The 19,099-nt window shown below is 47.2% G+C and overlaps 1 protein-coding gene across 2 annotated transcripts in view; it reads right to left on the bottom strand.

Annotated features, from left to right (window-relative positions):
• The window catches only part of CHST3 (carbohydrate sulfotransferase 3), a 40,585-nt gene extending 35,522 nt beyond the window's left edge, over window positions 1–5,063 (bottom strand). Inside the window, exon 1 of one of the 2 annotated variants that reach the window (XM_022590828.3) lies at window positions 4,966–5,063. The gene's annotated coding sequence lies outside the window, so the exon portion shown is untranslated. Of the gene's footprint in view, window positions 1–852; window positions 1,010–4,965 lie in introns of those variants that run through there. The other variant, XM_030759269.2, reaches the window with a different exon arrangement.
• Window positions 5,064–19,099: the final 14,036 nt, after the last annotated feature.

Genomic DNA, 19,099 nt, shown 5'->3' with positions numbered 1-19,099 from the left:
TGCCCAAGGTCACACAGTTACTAAGCAGTACGGTAGGCATTCTGGCTTTAGAATATGTACTCTTCACTATTACATAATTTGCCTTTTGGGATGAGTGCATTCCTGTGCTTATGTATGTGTGTGTGTGTGTGTGTGTGTGTGTGTGTGTGTGTGTGTGTGTATTTTGGCCCATGACGATGTATGCTAATCTGTATGTGGGTGTGCAGCCTCTTTCCAAACAAGACTGCAAGCCATGGGGCTTACTCCTCAAATTCTCTCTTGGAAGCCTGACAGCAACAGGCCAAAGGGGCTCCTGCGTGGAGGCGGGACCCAGAGCCTCAGGGGGGTGCCTGTTCCCCAGATCCCAGGGGTTTCAGTTTGCTGACCCAGCTTGGCATAGGCACATCAATGGAAAGGCCCCCAGGCCCCTCCCTGGGACTGAGTGGAGCCCTCAGCTGCCAATCCCACCAGGGAAATACCCCCACCCTAGCACCCTGGTTCTCCCCTTCTCACTGGGTGCTGGGTTTTAGAGTGGGTCAACTGAATTAAATGAAGTTATTAAGTTATCACGAGTTTACTTCATACTCCACAAAGAAACTTACAACAGTGAACTCACACCACCAGAGCCCTAAACTGATAGGGCCTAAGCTCATAGGACTCCGGTCAAAAGCAAAGACCCCTGACATTCTGGTTAGTCCGGGTAGCCCTACACCGTAAATGGGGTTTTTAGGGTTTCTTCACATGGGAGCCCACTTTGGAGAAAATTAGCTTTGGCCCATCCGCTCTAAACTGATGTTTAAGATGTAAAGCTTCCTCAGATGCCACAAAATTGGAAAAAGCCCCAACATTCTCCATCAACAAAGTCAAACTCACCTCGAGCAGGGCCGAGGCAGGGAGACTTCCTCAGATGGAGCAGGGCTGTGCTGCAACCCCTAGCTGTCTCTTCTCCCACATTCTCCTCTTGTCCCCAGCCACCAGTATGCCAGCTTCCCAGTGTCCCGGACAGCTGGCGGTGGGTGTGTTCCCCGACTTTTGAGGCTCCCTGAGTCAAGGAGGAGGGGCTGGATGGGGAGGATGCAGGAAGGAGGGAGCGGGTAAGGCAGCCAGTGAGCCAGGTGTGAGCACAGAGGCCAAAACAGAGTTTCCCAGGCTAGCTGTTTACTTGTGGCATTCAGGAGAGGCTGAGCTGGGAATTGGCTTATTTATTTTACACGCTTTTCCTCTAAATCCTTTTCAGAGAGCCCTCTGGAATCCCAGTGATAAATTTCCCAGAGTCTAAAACAACCCAGCACACAGCCATCTCTGTGGGGCAGGGGGGTAAGGGGAGGCATGGGGGGGAGGGTAGAGGCATAGAGAGGGAGTGATGGGCCGCTAGAGACCTTAAGTTACTGGTGGTCAGGGGCTCCCGTGGCCTGCATGCCCCTCCTTCCAAGTTTGCAGAGGGGGGGATGTGCAGGAGAACCAGCCTGATTTAGGGTGATGAAGACGTAGGCTGAGACCTTCAAGCACATAACAAACTGTCCAGCCTGCCAGAGGCCACCCCACACCCAGACGTGGAATCTACATGCTCAGGGCAGGACAAGCAGTGTTCTTCCACCTGTTTAAGCAAAGGGGACAAGCATTTCTGTTTAAGGAATGAAAAGGAGAGCTGTTTTCCTTTCCTCCTCCGTGACTTCATGAAGGGCAGAGGCCTCTCTGAGTGTTTCCTCACGGCAGATTCCCTTGGCTCCCCGCTTTACCACTTCCCAGCAGAGGCACTCACAGCCCCTCCCTGGTGTTCACCCATCATCTGACAATGTTCCTAAGTACCTCCGTGTGTCACGCACTAGGACAGGGCCAGGGGTACAAAGATTAATAGCCCCTGCCCCTCGGATGGGGCAGCTTCTCCCCACACCCAGTCTCCCAACTTCCATCCTGGACAGCGAGTCCACACCACAGTGAAGCAGGGAGAGGGCGCCCATATCTTTGCAGCTCAGCACTGCGAACGCTCCGGCACTCACCCAGGTGGGCTCGCTGTGGAAGGTGGGCAGGGCCAGCTGGGCAGTGCTTATCTTCTGCTCCTTGTTTAAGGTTGCCAGCTTTCCCCATGCCGTGAACACCTGTACCAAAGGATCTGGGGGTAGAGATGCGGGTGGGCAGAGCTGTGAGGATTCTGCCCCAACGGGGGTAACCCCCTCTCAGCCTTGGGGCTGGGGAGATAGAATACCAACCAGGCAGAAAACACAGCTGCCCCTAAGTGCCTGCAGGGAGTCCTGAAGGCAGCATGGCTTGCACTTCCTCCTTAGCTTTGTGACCTTGGGCTGCCACTGCACCTCTCTGAGCCTCATTTCCTCATCAGCAAATCAGGAATGAGAACCACTGTCCCTCTGTGGGGCCTGTGTGAGAAAGCATAAGCTGGGGACCCGGTGAGTCATGTGGTTATCGCAGCCCCTGGTTGCCCCAGCTCTCCCCATCCATCCCTCCTGAGGACCAGACACCACCACGGAGTCTAGCTCTCCTGGGCATGTGGTGGGTGGTGGGAAGGACAGCCGTGACATGCCCCTTCATATTCAGGTGAGGGCTGATTTCCCTGTGTGATAGATGTCTCCCCTGGCAAGGGCCGAAAGGGAAAGGAATATAGTCATCCATTTGAGGACATTTACCTGGCAATTCCTTCCAAACCCAAACCTGTGACTTGTATGGTCACGAGTGGTAGCTTTGTCCCCATTTCTCACATAAGCAGTGAATCTGCTCTCGCCGGAATTACTCCAACGTCTCCCTGCAGTCACTTCCAAACCGCCATCGTTTCCTGACTCCAAATCCACACGGAAGGCTCTAGCAGCCTGGTGCCACCCAGCCTTCGATTTCCATGACCCATGGTGTAACCCAGGCTAGGCAGAGTGTGTGTAAAAAGAGGACTGTAGTCAGGGGCCCCAGGACCCAGTGAGTGCAGCAGTGTTGCTTCCTTGTTGCTATGGAGAACCAGTTAGGGACCTTAGAGACACAGCTGGGCATGGTGGAAACAGCATGGGTTCCAGAGTCAGACCGTCCAGTTTCAAATCCTGGCTTTGTCCCTCACCAGCTGTGTGACCCCCAAAAAATTACTTAACCTTTCTGAACCTCAGTCTCCTAATCTGTAAAATGGTGACAAAACGCTAACTTCATAGGGATATACGGTCTTGATGAGATAACGTAGAGCTCTTGATTCACAGAAGACATAAATAAGGTGGAAAGGTGATACTGGGAAGGGATTGGCTGCAGTGTTCCACCTGAAATTGGGGGTGGCCAAGCCCAGATCACTCTCTCGCTCATCTGGGGCCACAATCCTGGGTGCTGCCTACGTACTTTGCTAATTTCAGGATTCAGACCACTTAGAAGCTTCACATGCACACCAAACCTAGTCACAAAGGGCCAGGGGTGGGGTGGGGGAATGACACATTTCTTTGTGATTACATGGCCAAGTTGCACCACATCCTGGCATGTTCCCAATTCCATGAAGGTAGGGAATCATTCTCAGGATTGCTTGCAATCCCAGTTCCAGGAACACGAGACGTTTCCACTCCTCTGGGAAGCTCATGCCAGCTGGTGCAGAGGAACCCACCCAATACTCAGTACAGGGACTGTGATTGCCCCTCTACCTGCTGCCACCACAGAGCCAAGCCACTGCTGGAGGACACAGCTCCTAGACCCTTCATGAGACCCATCTCCTTCCAGGCCAGTAGGAGCCAGGAAGAACACTCCACGACACTCCCAGCTTAGCCAGATGCAAAAATGGAGACTTTCTTACTGCCCCTCTTAGGGAAGCAGAGGCCAATGCTAAGACTCACGTCCCCAATGCCACAGGGCACAACAGAACCTGCTGCTTGGGCTAAACAGGTCAGGCAGGGCTCCCTGGAACCACTCAGGGCCCCCTCCTCTGCAGATAGACCAATTCCAACCTAGCCGAGGCCACCTGGCTTGGCTCACAGAGTGTCCTTAACATATATGAATTATTGGTGTCATTATTCATCAAACAACTATTTATTGAGTACCAACAATGCTAGGCACTGTACTAGATCCAGGACAACCTTTGAAACATCCTGGAGCCCCGGACACCAAGGGCATCCGAAAACAGACACAACTTCAGGTGCAATGAAAATAAATATGGCTTCAGAACTGCCCTGCTTTCTCCATGACCTTGGAGTGTTAAACATCCCCTACCACGTTTTACATATACACACCCACGGCTGGAATCTCCTCAGCCCACCCCCCCTGGAAGTCTCTCTGAGGAAGCACATCCGCTAGGGGGAAGGGTCTGTGCTTCCCTCGCAGGCCCTGTCACTGCCACCACCCAGCTGTCCAGGGCAGCACCGCCTGCCAGCCTTTTCTACTCTGCTCACAGACCCTAACACGCCTGGTCTGAGTTTATGAGTCACTCCCTCCTTTCTCCCGGCCTCGCCTCCGGAAGGGCTGCGCACACCCAGACACATCACCCAGACACCGAGTTTCCACGCCAAACTCGCTCCTGATGAACCCGGAGAGCTGACTGAAATGTCTGATTTCCCCTCCCCACTTCTCAGCCTCGAGGTCCCGGCCACGACTTTTCAAAGACAAGGCAGCCCCTCTCCTGCCCGTCTCGTTTTGGGGACACCTCACTGTGGGGCTGCAGGGGCAGCAGACAAAGACAGTGGATTTATCTGAGGCTGGAGGACACGCTTGGTCTAAAGATCCGAACGCCCGCACTTCCGGAATTGCACGGTTCGGTCTGAAGCGTGTGCGTGCGTCTGTGGCTCGATGGGTGATGAGCTGTGCGTATGTGGCAGTCGTGAATCTGGGTGCAGTGGGTCTGGAGGTGTGGGTGCCTGCGCTGAGCTTTCCCCGCGCCGAGAACTCCCTCTCCCACCTTCGGTTTCGCCCCCTCTTCCTCCAAAGTTTGGCGCGCGCGCCCGATCGGGGATGGTGGGGTGCGCACCGCTGGGCCATCTCCCGGGCCCAGAGGCGGTTCCGGGATGCCGGTGCCCTACTTACCCCGCCACCGAGCCTCCTCCAGCGGGGGCGGATCCGACTTTCCGAGGCAGGGGTCCGGCGCGGGCAGCATCCGCCCGCAACTTTGCCCTCCTCTCGGCAGGACCAGGCAGAAGCGGCTTCGGCCGGGGACGGCGGCGGGGAGGGAAGGAGGCTCGGCCCCGCGGGTTCGCACGGTGGGCGGGAAGCGGCGCCAGGAGGGCGCCGTCCTGCGCAGCGAGCGAGCGGTCCTGCCTGGCGCCTTCCCCGTTCGGCCCGAGTCCGCGAGCGGCCGGCAGTGGCGGCGGATTCCTGAACTGCGTCCAAGGCGCCCGGGGATCCCTCCTCCTCCTCCTTTTCTCCCTCACCCCACCCAGCTCCCACCCCTGCGCCCCCGGCAACTTGGGAACCGCTGGCGAAGTTGGCGCAGCTCGGGCTGCGCGACGGGCCTCCGGGTGGAAGCAGGGAAGGAGAGGGAGGAGCTGAGGGGGAGCGGGCCGCCGTCGCCCCAGCCCCTGGGGAGCTGCGCGCTGCAGGACCCCTCTGTGGGCCTTTGTTCCCAGCGCTGCGCCTCCGCCCGCCTGTCCCCTGGGACTCTCTTGAAGCCACTGGGATCCCTACCCGCTTTCAGAGACGCTGAGAAGAGCTCCCCTCCTGGGTTGGGAGGGGCGGGGGAGGGTTGGAAGGGAGGTGGCCTGGCGATCCCCGTGGCTTCACTCTGCCAGAGCCCCTCAAGTCCTTCCGGCCTCCCATCCTATAGAAACGGAGTCTTTCTAAAACCTGAGTTCCCTTAGGAGTTTATGATTAACGTGTCTCTCCAAAACTTTATTCCCTTTCTTGTCCCCTCTGACTTCAATCCTGTGCTGACTGAACACTAGTCAACCAGAGTCAGTTGACTAAAATTGCTGCTGTTGAGAACATGGTTAATGTACTAAGGTTGCTGGTGTGAATTACACTGTTAATGTACTAAAGTTGCTATTACAGATATCATTAATGTATAAACTCAGGTGGTTTCTCCAGGGCAAGATAGGTTAACAGACCCCCTGAGGCCTGGACCACCTGGCCACAGAATCCTAAACCAGAGACATCCTGAGTCCCGGAACCTGAATGTCACAGAAAGCACAATATAAGATCTCTAGTCAATATCTTGTAATAACCTATAATGAAAAAGAATCTGAAAAAGAATATATATGTATATATACATATATATACACATATATATGTATAACTGAATCACTTTGCTGTATACCTGAAACTAACACAATATTATAAATTAACTATACTTCAATTTAAAGAAAGGTTAAAAAATGTCACAGAAATGTCCCAAGATGATTAATCCCAGCCTCTTTGTTCTTCCCCTTTATAAAATCCCCTCACTCAAAGACCAAGTGGAGCGGATCTGAGGCGTGTCTCCCACTCCCTTGCTGGGTGCCTTGCAATAAACCCTGTACTTTACTTCACCACAACCTGCTGTAGTATATTGGCTATGCTGCTTGTTGGGCAAGCAGATCCTAGTTCGGTTCGATAACAATTTTGTCCACCATGAAGAGACCATCAACTGGAACTTTTTGTAAAAGGGAAGGAAAATGACATGAAATTCTTTGTGTGTAGGCTTTTATGCTATTGTATCAAAGTTAGCCTTTTGGAACTGGTTTGGCTTTGAGCCTTTTGGAATTGGTTTGTCTTTTATCTCTCTGTGTGTGTGTTTGTGTGTGTGTATGTATTTGTGCTAAAGAAGGTACACTATTTTACTTGGTGGGCATTAAACATTAAACAAAAGTTCAGTTCCTAAAAATAGCCCTTTAGGATGCATCCTACAAAATTGGACCACCTTTTGTTCTGGTACCATGACCAAAGCCAAAAAGATGATTTTTTCTTTTTTTTTTTTTGGTAACACTGTGTAACCACAGTATTCTTTAGACTCTGGAGAAAAATGCCCAAGATTAGGCTCATTTGATAATCCATAACTAGTTTTGCCAGCTTGATAAAACATCTTTTCAGAATTCTGACCCTAAGAGAGCAGATTCTAGGAGGAACTTGCTTTTCTCTCCCTGTGCCTTGAGCTGTAAATGTTCTACCAGGGCTCTCAGGAACTCCTGTCTTATCTAGGCATCTCCAATTCCTGAGACTGAGAGGAAAAATGGGGGGTGGAGGGAAGAGGCCTTTTTAAACTTAACTTATTCCAACTGTTATTTATAAACTAGTGAGTTTTATATTGTAATACCTGATTCATGACTAAGTTAAAATGAAGCTATGAGGTCTCTAGTTGTATCTGCCTATATGTCTGTGTGTACATTATACATATGATATGTCTCAACTTCCAGACCTTATTAACAAAATTAATTTCTTGCGACTTCCCTGGTGGCTCAGTGGTTAAGAATCCGCCTGCCAATGGGGGGGACATGGGTTCGAGCCCTGGTCCGGGAAGATCCCACATGCCGTAGAGCATCTAAGAACGTGTGCCACAACTACTGAGCCTGTGCTCTAGAGCCCACAAGCCACAACTACTGAAGCCCACGCAACTAGAGCCTGTGCTCTGCAATGAGAAGCCACCACGATGAGAAGCCCGTGCACCGCAACAAAGAGTAGCCCCCACTCGCTGCTACTAGAGAAAGCCCGCACACAGCAACGAAGGCCCAACGCCGTCAAAAATAAATAAATTAATTTTAAAAAATTATTAAAAAGGAATATACAAGAAACTAAACTAAAGAAATTTCAGGTTTATGTGAACTGGGAAATATTCAGTATTAAATTAACTTTGGGCATTAAAGTTCATTTTTGCTGTTTTAATTAATCAGACATGTCCTTGGAGCCATCAACATTATGATATTTTTATTGTACCTAGGTTTACTGGAGGTTAAATAAGATCTTATTATATCTGTTGCAGAATTTGTCAGCAAGAAAAATAACTTGGTATGATGAAATTTTTTTTTTTTTTTTTTTTTTTTTTGCGCTACACGGGCCTCTCACTGCTGCGGCCTCTCCCGTTGCGGAGCACAGGTTCCAGACACGCAGGCCCAGCGGCCATGGCTCACGGGCCCAGCCGCTCCGCGGCATGTGGGATCTTCCCAGACCGGGGCACGAACCCATGTCCCCTGCATCGGCAGGCGGACTCTCAACCACTGCGCCACCAGGGAAGCCCGATGAAATTTTTAAAAGTAAATTAAATGTAAATGAGATAAGTTTTTTTTTTAAAGGAGAACTCTTTAAGAATAATTATGTTTTATGACTGTCTACTTAAAAGTAGTTTCTTCAGATACTTGGTAACTTGAAACTTTAGAATTTTGCTAAATTAAGTTAAATGATGGAAGTTTATTGAATATTTTACAAGTTTGCTAATCTACAGAGTGCTAATGTAAAAGACAGTTCATAGTTGCTTATTTCTTAGTTTTCAGTAGAAATTAAGGTTTTCAAGAGTTGAGAATTCTAATTAATATATTTAATTAAAACTAAAATTTAATAAGAAAACACCTTTGTATGCAAGGAAAAGAAGGTATAAGAAATGGAAATTCATTTTTTTAAGAGAGAGAAAGTAATTTGGTCCTAAAACTGGTTATTTCTAAATGGGAAAGAAAATATGAGACAAATTAATATGGGTATAGAAAGTTGTGGAAGCTTTGCAAGAGGGAAAGGTCTTTAGAAAGGAATTCTATGTGTAGTCAGGACTAACGAAGATTAGAATGAGTTTAATTGAGTAAATGAATTTTAATATTAAAGGTAAGATGGTGTAAAACCTGGGTTTGTTTTCTCTCTCTATGAAGAGAACAAAGTTTTTTTGGACTGTTGAGCTGCTTTTGATAACAGATTGTAAGTTTCTTTCCAAGCTTTTAAGTAATTTAAAATGTTCTGTATTTGCTTTTGAAATCTTTTATTGTCACTTTGGTTAAATGAATAAGTTTTGTTTCACGGTGCCCTATGGTCCTATCTGACCAAGTGTGATACCTCCCGCGCCTGGTGCAGTGTCCTGCTGGGCAGAGCCACCTCTGGGGTACAAGGCTAGCGTGGGAAAGGACTTGGAATTGGAACACAAACAAAAAATCAAAACCCCCAACGTCTGTACTTGGCACCTGTCATTCTCAACATGTGTAGATGAGAAATCCAAAGAGGATTGAGAATGACCCACGAGCAGGTCCTCACAGGTGCAAGAAGTCAGAGGGCCCTGTTCATTACCTAGGACCAGAGCACCCAAAGCTTCAACCAGCTGCCAGCTGGAGGGGGCCTGGGCAAGGTACTCAAGGCTGTGAGATGAGACCTTGGTATCTCTTATAGCAGAAAAACCCAACTGGGTGCTTCCCTTCTGTTATTAACAGCGACCTGCAATAGGGGACCAGGGATTTGGTGAGAATTGAGACCCCAGCTCACTTCCTGGGTAAGCTCCCGGAACCCCTTCCTCTGCAGCTCCAGCCACCCTGGTTGCTCTCGCCTCACATCACAGGGGCCCGGCCTCTGCCCCGGAGTCAGTCTGCAGGCTCTCCAACTTGTATTTAGAGTCAGTATCTTGACACATGGGTTTCTCCAGACCCTATCCCCTCTTCTAAGAAGGGAGGGCCTCCATTTCAGCCTCACAAATCTGTCAAGAAGCTACCTTTAACTGCACCTGCTGGTCTTACAAGGGAGGCCTTCCTGCGGGACACACGGAATCTGGAATTTTATCGCCAGAACTTTGTGATGCCCCTCAGGGGATACAAAGGTGGAAACTTAGACCATGTCACCACCAGATTGTAGAGAATGAGACTCTGTGCTACTGATGTTGGTCAGGGGTGGGGAGGGTGCACCTGAGTAGTCACTGAGGAATTCCTGTGTTCACCCAATGCTTGTTGAACACATACTGGATATGGGGACCCATAGAGGTAAACAAGCCTAGTCTCACCTTCTGATTAGAGAAGACAAACCTATGTCTGAACAAGCACTAGTGAATCAGTGTGCTGTGTGAGGTGAGGCTAGGGCTGGGGATGGGGATAGGTGTCTCCAGAGCAAGACCACAGGCTTGCACAACTCCAGGAGCACCAGGCATGTGGAATGTGATGTGACTGTTGGCCCCTGGGACTGTGCAGTGTGGCAGCCTTATTCCTGGAGCTGAAGACCCCAGGCCTGGGCTTAAGAGATGAGCTGAAGTTCTGCAGATAGGAAAGAAGGTAGCAGTGAGCCGTGGCTTTCTAAGTAAAGGGACCAGCAATTGAAAGAAACATAGGTGTAAAAGGCTATTCTCTCCTCAAGCATGCCAGCCACTACTTGGGCCTTCAGTGAGGGTATCTTGGGTGCAAATGAGAAGTAGAGAGTAAGGGTCTGATCCAGGACATTGAGAATTTTCATCCTAAAATAGTTTCCAGGCTCTACCTCTTCCCACAGTTGCTCTGCCAAGAGAGTTGGTCTCAGGTTTTTGGTTTTTTTTTTTTTTTTTGAAAGAAAAAATTGAAAGAACTTTCCAGGCCAGAGGCAGAATTGCAAGATGGTTAAGAATGTGGGAGCCTGAGCACCATTTTAACCAAGTGATCCAAGTGATGAAATAAAAATTCACACTTTAAAGGCAAGACAAGAAAAATTTAAACAGAAAACTTTCTCTGTCCTTTGGCCCCCTCTCTCCCCTCTAGCACCTTTGTGCATCTCCATTATGTGTTAACTAGACTCCCCAATGGCAGAAATACCTGCTCAATCAGAAAGATAAATTTTTGTCCTTCTGACACCAGCCATGTAACTCCTTAGATGACACCATTCCTTTCTCAATCTTGTAAAGGGTCACGATGACCCACCACTCTCTTTGTCTGTGCAGATATCTTTGGTGAACTTTATATACAAAGCCAATATAACATTTCCATTATAGATATCGACTGGTGCAGAACAGACTGGTCAGACAACCTGGGGAGATACTGGGCTGCATCTAATGGAAGTTCTTAGCTTGAATACTTACTTATGACCTTATTAATGTTACTAGCTGTATTACTTATAGTCTGCCTATTTTACAAGATTATTATTCTCTCATTACCACATACGTGACAGCCTCTGATAAAAATAATGATGACGGGGGCTTCCCTGGTGGCGCAGTGGTTAAGAATCCGCCTGCCAATGCAGGGGATACGGGTTCAAGCCCTGGTCTGGGAAGATCCCACATGCCGCGGAGCAACTAAGCCCGTGGGCCACAACTACTGAGCCTGCACTCTAGAGCCCGCGAGCCACAACTACTGAAGCCTGTGTGCCACAGCTACTGAAGCCCATGCGCCTAGAGCCCGTGCTCCGCAACAAGAGAAGCCACCGCAATGAGAAGCCCGCCCACCGCAACGAAGAGTAGCCCCCGCTCTCAGCAACTAGAGAAAACCCGCGTGCAGCAGCGAAGACCCAGTGCAGCCAAAAATTAAATAAATGAATAAATAAATACATTTATTTAAAAAAATAATGATGACTAGGCAACTTGAAACAGTTGAGCAAATATATAGTCCTCTAAGATCAATGATTGTAATACCGTAACTCTAGATATGGGAAGAAACAACAAGAGGGTACCACTTTCTGGACCATAACAGACTAGTAAGACAGGGGATCTAGAGGCTTTTGGCTACTGTTAACAGGGCCTAGTCCAATAATAGCATGTCGAGTGGCCTATCAACAAAATCTTCTCCTGACCTAAGAATGAGCATTCCTGAGGCCGTGGGACAAATCGGTCACGAAATGCCTCCCAAACCTTGGTCGAAATTAAGGCTGAAAGGAAGGGGATTGTAATACAAAGAATGTTGCCCACCATCCAGTTCTATGAGAATCAAGTTGTTAGCCACTGCAGTTGCTGACTTACATACACCTTGAAATGGGTTCAGGGATCAGGATGAAGCACTTCGTGCTCTAGGAAAACTGACAGAACCGGCCCTCAGATAATTGGGTATTTTCGGGAAAAATTTTATGAACTCAGCTTCTTGCATTTTCCCAGACTTAGAAAAAGCACTAAAGTCATTAACTAAGATATCTGTTCATCTGAATAATAGTAACCTTCTACTGAGATGTGTGCTTGGTTGCACGTACCCCTTCACCAAACTCACATATATACTAGCCTCCCCGCTTACCTCTTTGGAACAGTTCTCAGAGCTGTCTGAAGGACCGTCTCCCAGATTATAATCCCCAGGTTGGCTCAATTAAAATTTTCCATTTCTTTCTTAGATTGACTATTGACTAATTTTTTTATCGACATTGACACAAGCTGAGGTCACAAATGATGGGACACACTGACATCGTGTGCCTCCTGTCGTGATGTGCTGGGATGGACACAATGTATGAATTATTCCTGCCGAAAAAAGAAAAAAATCACCTCAGTCTAATCATGAGGAGACATCAAACAAACCCAAACTGAGGGACATCTACAAAACAGTTAGCCTGTAATATTTAAAATGTCAAATGACACGAAAGACAAAGGAAGACGCTAAGAAACCATTCCGGGTTGGAAGAGATTAAAGAGGCATGAGCACTGTGACAGGCAGGCCTCTAAGATGGTCCCCAATTACCCCCCCTCTCTGATGTCATCACCTCTCCTTGAGTGTGCCTGGACCTGGTGACTTGCTTCTTCTTTTTTTTTTTATTGAAGTATAGTTGATTTACAATATTGTATTAGTTTCAAGTATACAGCAAAGTGATTCCGTTATTTTTTTTCAGACTCTTTTCCATTATAGGTTATTACAAGATACTGAATATAGTTCCCTGTGCTATATAGTAAATCCTTATTGTTTATCTATTTTATATATAGTGGTGTATATCTGTTAATTCCATGCTCCTAACTTATCCCTCCCCCATGCCTTTCCCCTTTTGTAACCATAAGTTTGTTTACTGTTTCTGTGAGTCTGTTTCTGTTTTGTCAATAAATTCATTTGTGTTATTTTGTAGATTCCACATATAAGTGATATCGTATAACGTTTGTCTTCTTCCGTCTGACTTACTTCACTTAGTATGATAATCTCTAGGTCCAGCCATGTTACTGCAAATGGCAATATTTAATGCTTTTTTATGGCTGAGTAATATTACATTGTATAAATATACCATATCTTCTTTATCCATTCATCTGTTGATGGACACTTAGGTTGCTTCCGTGTTGGTGACTTGCTTCTAATAATAGAGTACAGCAAAGGTGATGGAATGTCACTTCTGAGAACCCAAAAGACTGTGTTTAGATTACAAAAGACTGTGACTTCTGTCTTGCTAGCATTCCCTCTCTGGTTCATCTCAGCATGCTTGGGCTGATGAAGCAAATTTTCAGATTGTGATCTACCCTATGGAGAGGCCCGTGTTTCAAGGAACTGAGGCCTTTGGGCCTGATGTCACTGAATCCTGCCAGCAATTCCTGAATGAGCCTGGAAGCAGATTCTGCCCCAGTTGAATCTTGAGATCACTGCAGCCCTGGCTGACACACCTTGATTGCAGCCTTGAGCCAAGTAGCCCAGCGAGGCCGCATCCAGATTCTTGACCCACAGAAACTGTGAGATGATAAAGGTTGCTGCTTTAAGCCACTAAGTTTTGGGGTGACTTGTTATGCATCGATTTACAAGTAATACAACCACTGAATGTAATGTGTAATCCTGAACTGGATTCTGGAACCAAAAAAAAGAAATTCACTATGAAAGACATTATTTTGGTAATTGACCCAATATGAATAGGGACAGAATGAATAATAATATTGTGTCAAGATTAAATTTCTCGAGTTTGATAACTGTAGTGTTCTGTAAGATGATACTTGGTTCATTAGAGATACACACGGAAATGCTTAGGGTCATGATTTCTGCCACTTCCTCTCAAATGGTTCAGTGGTGCAAATAATAATATATATTATACATATTATATATAGCATATTATAGAGAAAGAGTTTCGTTTATTTACGAACTTATTTGTTGTGTAACAAACCACCTCAAGACTTAATGACTTAAAACAACCAAAATGTGTTATTTCTCACAGTCTTGTGGGTTGACTGGATTCGTCTGGAAGGCTCCTCTGCTCTACGTGGCATCAACCGAGGTCACTCACTCTGTGGTGCTTAGCTGGCAATTGGGGTGGCCTGGGCTGGAAAGTCCAAGAGGCTTCACTCCCATGTGTGGCACGTTAGTGCTTCTCAACATGGCCTCTCTCTCCCCACGTGGCTAGCTTGGGCTCCCTCACAGCATGGTGGTTTCAGAGTAGTCAGGCCTCTTACATAGTGGCTACCTTCCAAGAAGAGAGAGGAGGCGTAAGCTGCCTGATCTAAGGCAGCCCAGCTGCATGCTGCCAAGGAATTGTTGAGCCATTCTTAGGATCTGGGGCAAATCCCCTTCTCCGGGCCAGGAAGAACTAGTTGGCAGTGACTCAGGGAAAAATCCTGGGGGCAAAGGAAGAGGGGAAGGGGAAGAATATAAAGAGCTTCCCCAGCTGGAATTAAAGGGCCCGAGGCCCAAGACCCTAGAGTAAGCTCTTCCCTCTCCCCACTCAGCTTCCTGGGCCCCCATCATTGTAACCTGAGAGCTCACTTAAAGATGTCAGGGAGTGAAGAGGGAGGAAGAAAAATGGCACTTTTGGGGCACAAAGTGCCTGGAGCTTTACCTACATCATTTCATTGACACCTGACAGCAGCCCTGCAAAGAAACCATTATTATCCCCTTTGCAAAGAAGAGGTAGCAGAGGTCTCAGAGGTGCGGTGACTTGAACTGACTCATACTGCAAAGGTATTGGATCAAAGGATGTATTTGCTTCTTTTTTATTTTATTTTTTAAATCTTTTTTTTAAATTTAATTTTTAAATTTTTGGCTGTGTTGGTTCTTTGTTGCTGCGCGTGGGCTTTCTCTAGTTGCGGTGAGCGGGGGCTACTCTTCATTACGGTGCGTGGGCTTCTCATTGCGGTGGCATCTCTTGTTGTGGAGCACGGGCTTTAGGTGCGCGGGCTTCAGTAGTTGTGGCACATGGGCTTAGTTGCTCTGTGGCATTTGGGATCTTCCCGGACCAGAGATTGAACCCGTGTCCCCTGCATTGGCAGGCGGATTCTCAGCCACTGCGCCACCAGGGAAGTCCCTGGATTCGCTTCTTTATTCAACAAACATTTTTTGGCCCAGGATTGTGCTGGGCTTGGGAACAGTAGGATGCATGTTGTCTTTGTCAGCTATTGCTGCAATAAGTCCGCAAAACAAACATCCTGCAAATCTCAGTGGCTCCCAATGACAAGTATTTATTTTCCTCATTCCTAGGTAGGTCGGGGGTCAGCAGGGATTTCTGTTTCAGGCCACAGGTTGGCTGGGCTTGGGTCCAGCCTTTGGGTTGGGTTCAGGTCTACTCTTCACGTCCCCACATTCTACATGGACCAGTGGCTATCCTGGAGCATGTGCTTCTCGAGGGAGATCACAGGAATACAAGAGACAAACCAAACCACCAAACCAAAGCCTCTGCAACATCATTGGCCAGAACAAATCCCATGCCCAACCTAAAGGTGTGAAGGTGGAGAGGTCTCTTTTACCCACCGTGAAGCCACAGTGATGGCATAGATAGAGAATTCTGTGATGAGGGGAGTGAATTGAGAGCAGGGATCCAGTGTGCTGCAGGTGACAAGACACAGGCCTTGCCCTCAGGGGGCTCACCGTCTAGTGGTGGAGGTGCTCGTAAAGACACAATTGAGGGACGTGCAGTGAGGAGGCATCTGTGGGTGGCATGGGACTGTGCTTGCGTGTGTACGTGTGTGTGCATGAACGCACAGCTTGGGAGCATGGAGATGGTGGGTCCCTGCAGCCAGCTAGACAGCTAAGATTTTCTAGAGAGGAGACGCCCAAGGTAAATGCTAAAGGATAAAATAAATAGCGGCTCTTGACTGAACTGGAGAGAAGCGGCGGGGAAGCGAGGAAGGGCTTTACGGGCAGTCACAACTGTGGGTGCGAAGGCAAGGGGACCAGGAGCAGGACCGTGTAAGCCAGGAACTCGAGAAGCTGCCTGCTGTCCTTGGAGCATGCCGGGGAGGGCAGCACATGTCAGGAGTTGATGAGACGCAGACATAGGCAGGACCCCAGCCACGGAGGGCCTTTGTCAAGTGCTGGATGGCATCTTCCCTTCACCTCCAGAGCACTCCCCGCGCTCCTCCACTCCGCTCCCTCTCCTGGGTCACTGGCCTGTACGGACTACAGCCAAAGCCTCTCTCATTCTGGGAAGATGGCAGAATGAAGTTCTAGCCTGTCCCCAAGTTCCCCCTGTTATGGACTGAACACTGTCCTCCCAAAATCCGTTTGTTGAAGCTCTAACCCCCAAAGTGACTGTATTTGGAGATAGGGCCTTAAAGTGTATAATTAAAGGTCATTAAGTTCATAAGGGGTCTAATCTGACAGGATGGGTGTCTTTAGAAGAGGAAGAGACACCAGAGATCTCATTCCCTCTCTCCATGTGCTCACAGAGGAAAGGCCAAGTGAGGACACAGTGAGAAGGTGGCTGTCTATAAGCCAAGAAGAAAGGTCTCACCAGAAACCAGCACTGACAGCACCTTGATCTTGGACTTAGCCTCCCAAACTGTGAGAAAATAAATTTCTGTTGTTTGAGCCACCCGGCCTGTGGTATTTTGTTATGACAGACCTAACAGACTAATATGCCCCCCCACCCCCCTAAAAAAACCTAACTAGAATAAAAAAATCAGAAGAGCCACAGACAATTTCTACAACAAAACTGGGTGACAAATTAAACTCACAAGCTCAAAATACCAGTTGAGTGGGGACAAACCATAGTTACTAGACTCATGCGATACTGGTTTCTGTGTAGGAGAAAGCAGAAAGAAGACACCTGGGCTTCTGATGGTCCTGAGAACAGTTAAATTCCCAAATCACCAACTTCTACTCAAAAGCATGGCAGGCCAATTCAAAAGCAGCTAAAACTAGAAAATACTTCTGCAGTACCCAATTTGTATATAAGTGCCAGGGAACCACTGTACAGTGAGGTCTAACAGTGCTAGAGCCATCTGGGTCCCATAAATTCACTTTTGCTTCCCCTATACACTCCTGAAACTAATAGACTGGAGCTCTTTTTAATGACAAAGTCCTGCACTGGGACTTGGAGAGTAGACTACAAACTAATCAGGACAGGCACACTAGGGACAAAGAAAGAAAAGCTCCAGGCAAACGTGGGGTTGGAGGATGGAGGATCAAGGGATCTCAAGAAGTACAAAGTCATGTGTGTGTGTACGTCCATATATATTATATATACACACAAACATATATATAAATCACTGAGGCAGATTTTATTTTCTGAAGATGGCTGCAAAAATTATCTCCTCATCCCACATGCCCTTCTTTTTTCTTTTAAATTAATTTATCTTTGGCTGCATTGGGTCTTCATTGCTGCGTGCGGGCTTTCTCTAGTTGCGGCGAGCAGGGGCTACTCTTCGTTGCGGTGCACACAGGCTTCTCATTGCGGTGGCTTCTCTTGTTGCAGAGCATGGGCTCTAGGAGCGCGGGCTTCAGTAGTTGTGGCATGTGGGCTCAGTAGTTGTGGCACGGGCTCTAGAGCACGGGCTCCAGTAGTTGTGGCGCATGGGCTTAGTTGCTCCATGGCATGTGAGATCTTCCTGGACCAGGGCTTGAACCCGTTGGCAGGAGGATTTTTAACCACTGCGCCATGGGAGAAACCCCCTTCTTTTTTTTTTTTAATATTTATTTATTTATTTGGTTGTGATGGGTCTTAGTTGTGGCAGGTGGGCTCCTTAGTTGTGGCTCATGAGCTCCTTAGTTGCGGCATGCAGGCTCCTTAGTTGTGGCATGCATGTGGGATCTAGTTCCCTGATCAGGGATCGAACCCAGGTCCCCTGCATTGGGAGCGCAGAGTCTTAACCACTGCACCACCAGGGAGGTCCCCCACATGCCCTTCTTGCAATGTGGCCTTGACTTTTGTCCCTTTAAGTGTGGGACCTATGTACCTGGCTGGAACTTTGTGACTGTCTTGACACAGAGAGTACCGTGGAAGTAGAGGCCATGTGGCTTTCAAGACTGTCCAAATGCCATGTATGTCCACCTTCTTTCTTAAAATGTTCACTCATGGAAATCAGCCACCATGCTGTGAGGAAGCCCAACAAGCCACATGAAGAGATCACAGGTAGGTGTTCTAGCAGACAGCCAGCATCCAGCACCAGACATATGAGTGAATGAGCTGTCAGATGGCCCCAGCACTTTCAAGTCATCTCCACTCAGTCTTCCAGCTGCGACACCAGGCATCACAATGCAGAGACATGCCATCCTGACCGTATTCTTTCTGAATGTCTGGCCCACAGAAACTGCGAACACAGTAAAATGGTTGTTGTTTTATACACTAAATTTGGGGTGATTTGTTATGCAGCAATAGTAATTAGAACAACCATTTTGTAAACTCAACAGAATGAGGAGCTCAAGACCTATGAAGTTAGAAAACTATCCTTACTCACCTGATGTCCCCTAAAAATACTGGAAAATTCACTTTACTTTAAAAAGGAGCATCAGAAAAGCATCAAGGTTGAATCCTGTGTAAAATTATGAGAAAAAGGAGAATGAGTTGCAAAATAACATTCCTACAAATAATAAAAGCATGCCAGGAAAGCATGTCCACAAAGGAGATGAAAACATTTCCAAAAAAATTAGAGAAAAATTTTAAATGATATAAATTATGAAACTATATAAATCAAAATTGGATGAGCTCAGAAGTCAGGTGATTAGGGAAAAAAGAAGAAAGTTTTGAAAAGAATGATGATAAAGTCAGAAAATAACTAACTATATAGAACAGGAAACCATTTCAGAAATGAAGATGAAACGAAAAGGAACAGAAGAGAGAATAACCATAATAGAGAATATTTTCAAAGAAAACTAAGATAGAAAGGAAGGCATTTTAAAAGCGAGATAAAGAGATAAAAAGATTCGAGAGTGATAGAACAGAGAAAATGTAGAAAAGGAAGAGTGAACATACATGTAATAGGAATCCATGAAGAACCCTGAAGAAAAGCAAAACAGTGGAACAGAAAAAGTACTAACAACTATAATTCAAGGAGATGTTCCTTACAGAGAGCATGGCCTGAAATTTCATCTGGAAGAAGCATCTGTATACCTGGGTGAGTCAATCCTGAGACTTATGTCTAGGAAAACTGTTGGGCTTTAAAGGAAAAAAAAAATAGAATAAAAGCAAAAAGACAAATCACTTATTTTTTTTGAATTTTATTTTATTTATTTTTTTATACAGC

The sequence above is a fragment of the Delphinapterus leucas genome, chromosome 16 (assembly GCF_059928025.1).
Source record: "Delphinapterus leucas isolate spDelLeu-1000000601 "Yukka" chromosome 16, BTC_Dleu_Yukka2, whole genome shotgun sequence".
NCBI classification, from domain to species: Eukaryota; Metazoa; Chordata; class Mammalia; order Artiodactyla; family Monodontidae; genus Delphinapterus; species Delphinapterus leucas.
Note: the sequence above shows the minus strand (reverse complement) of the source record. Positions and strands in the feature narration are given on the sequence as shown.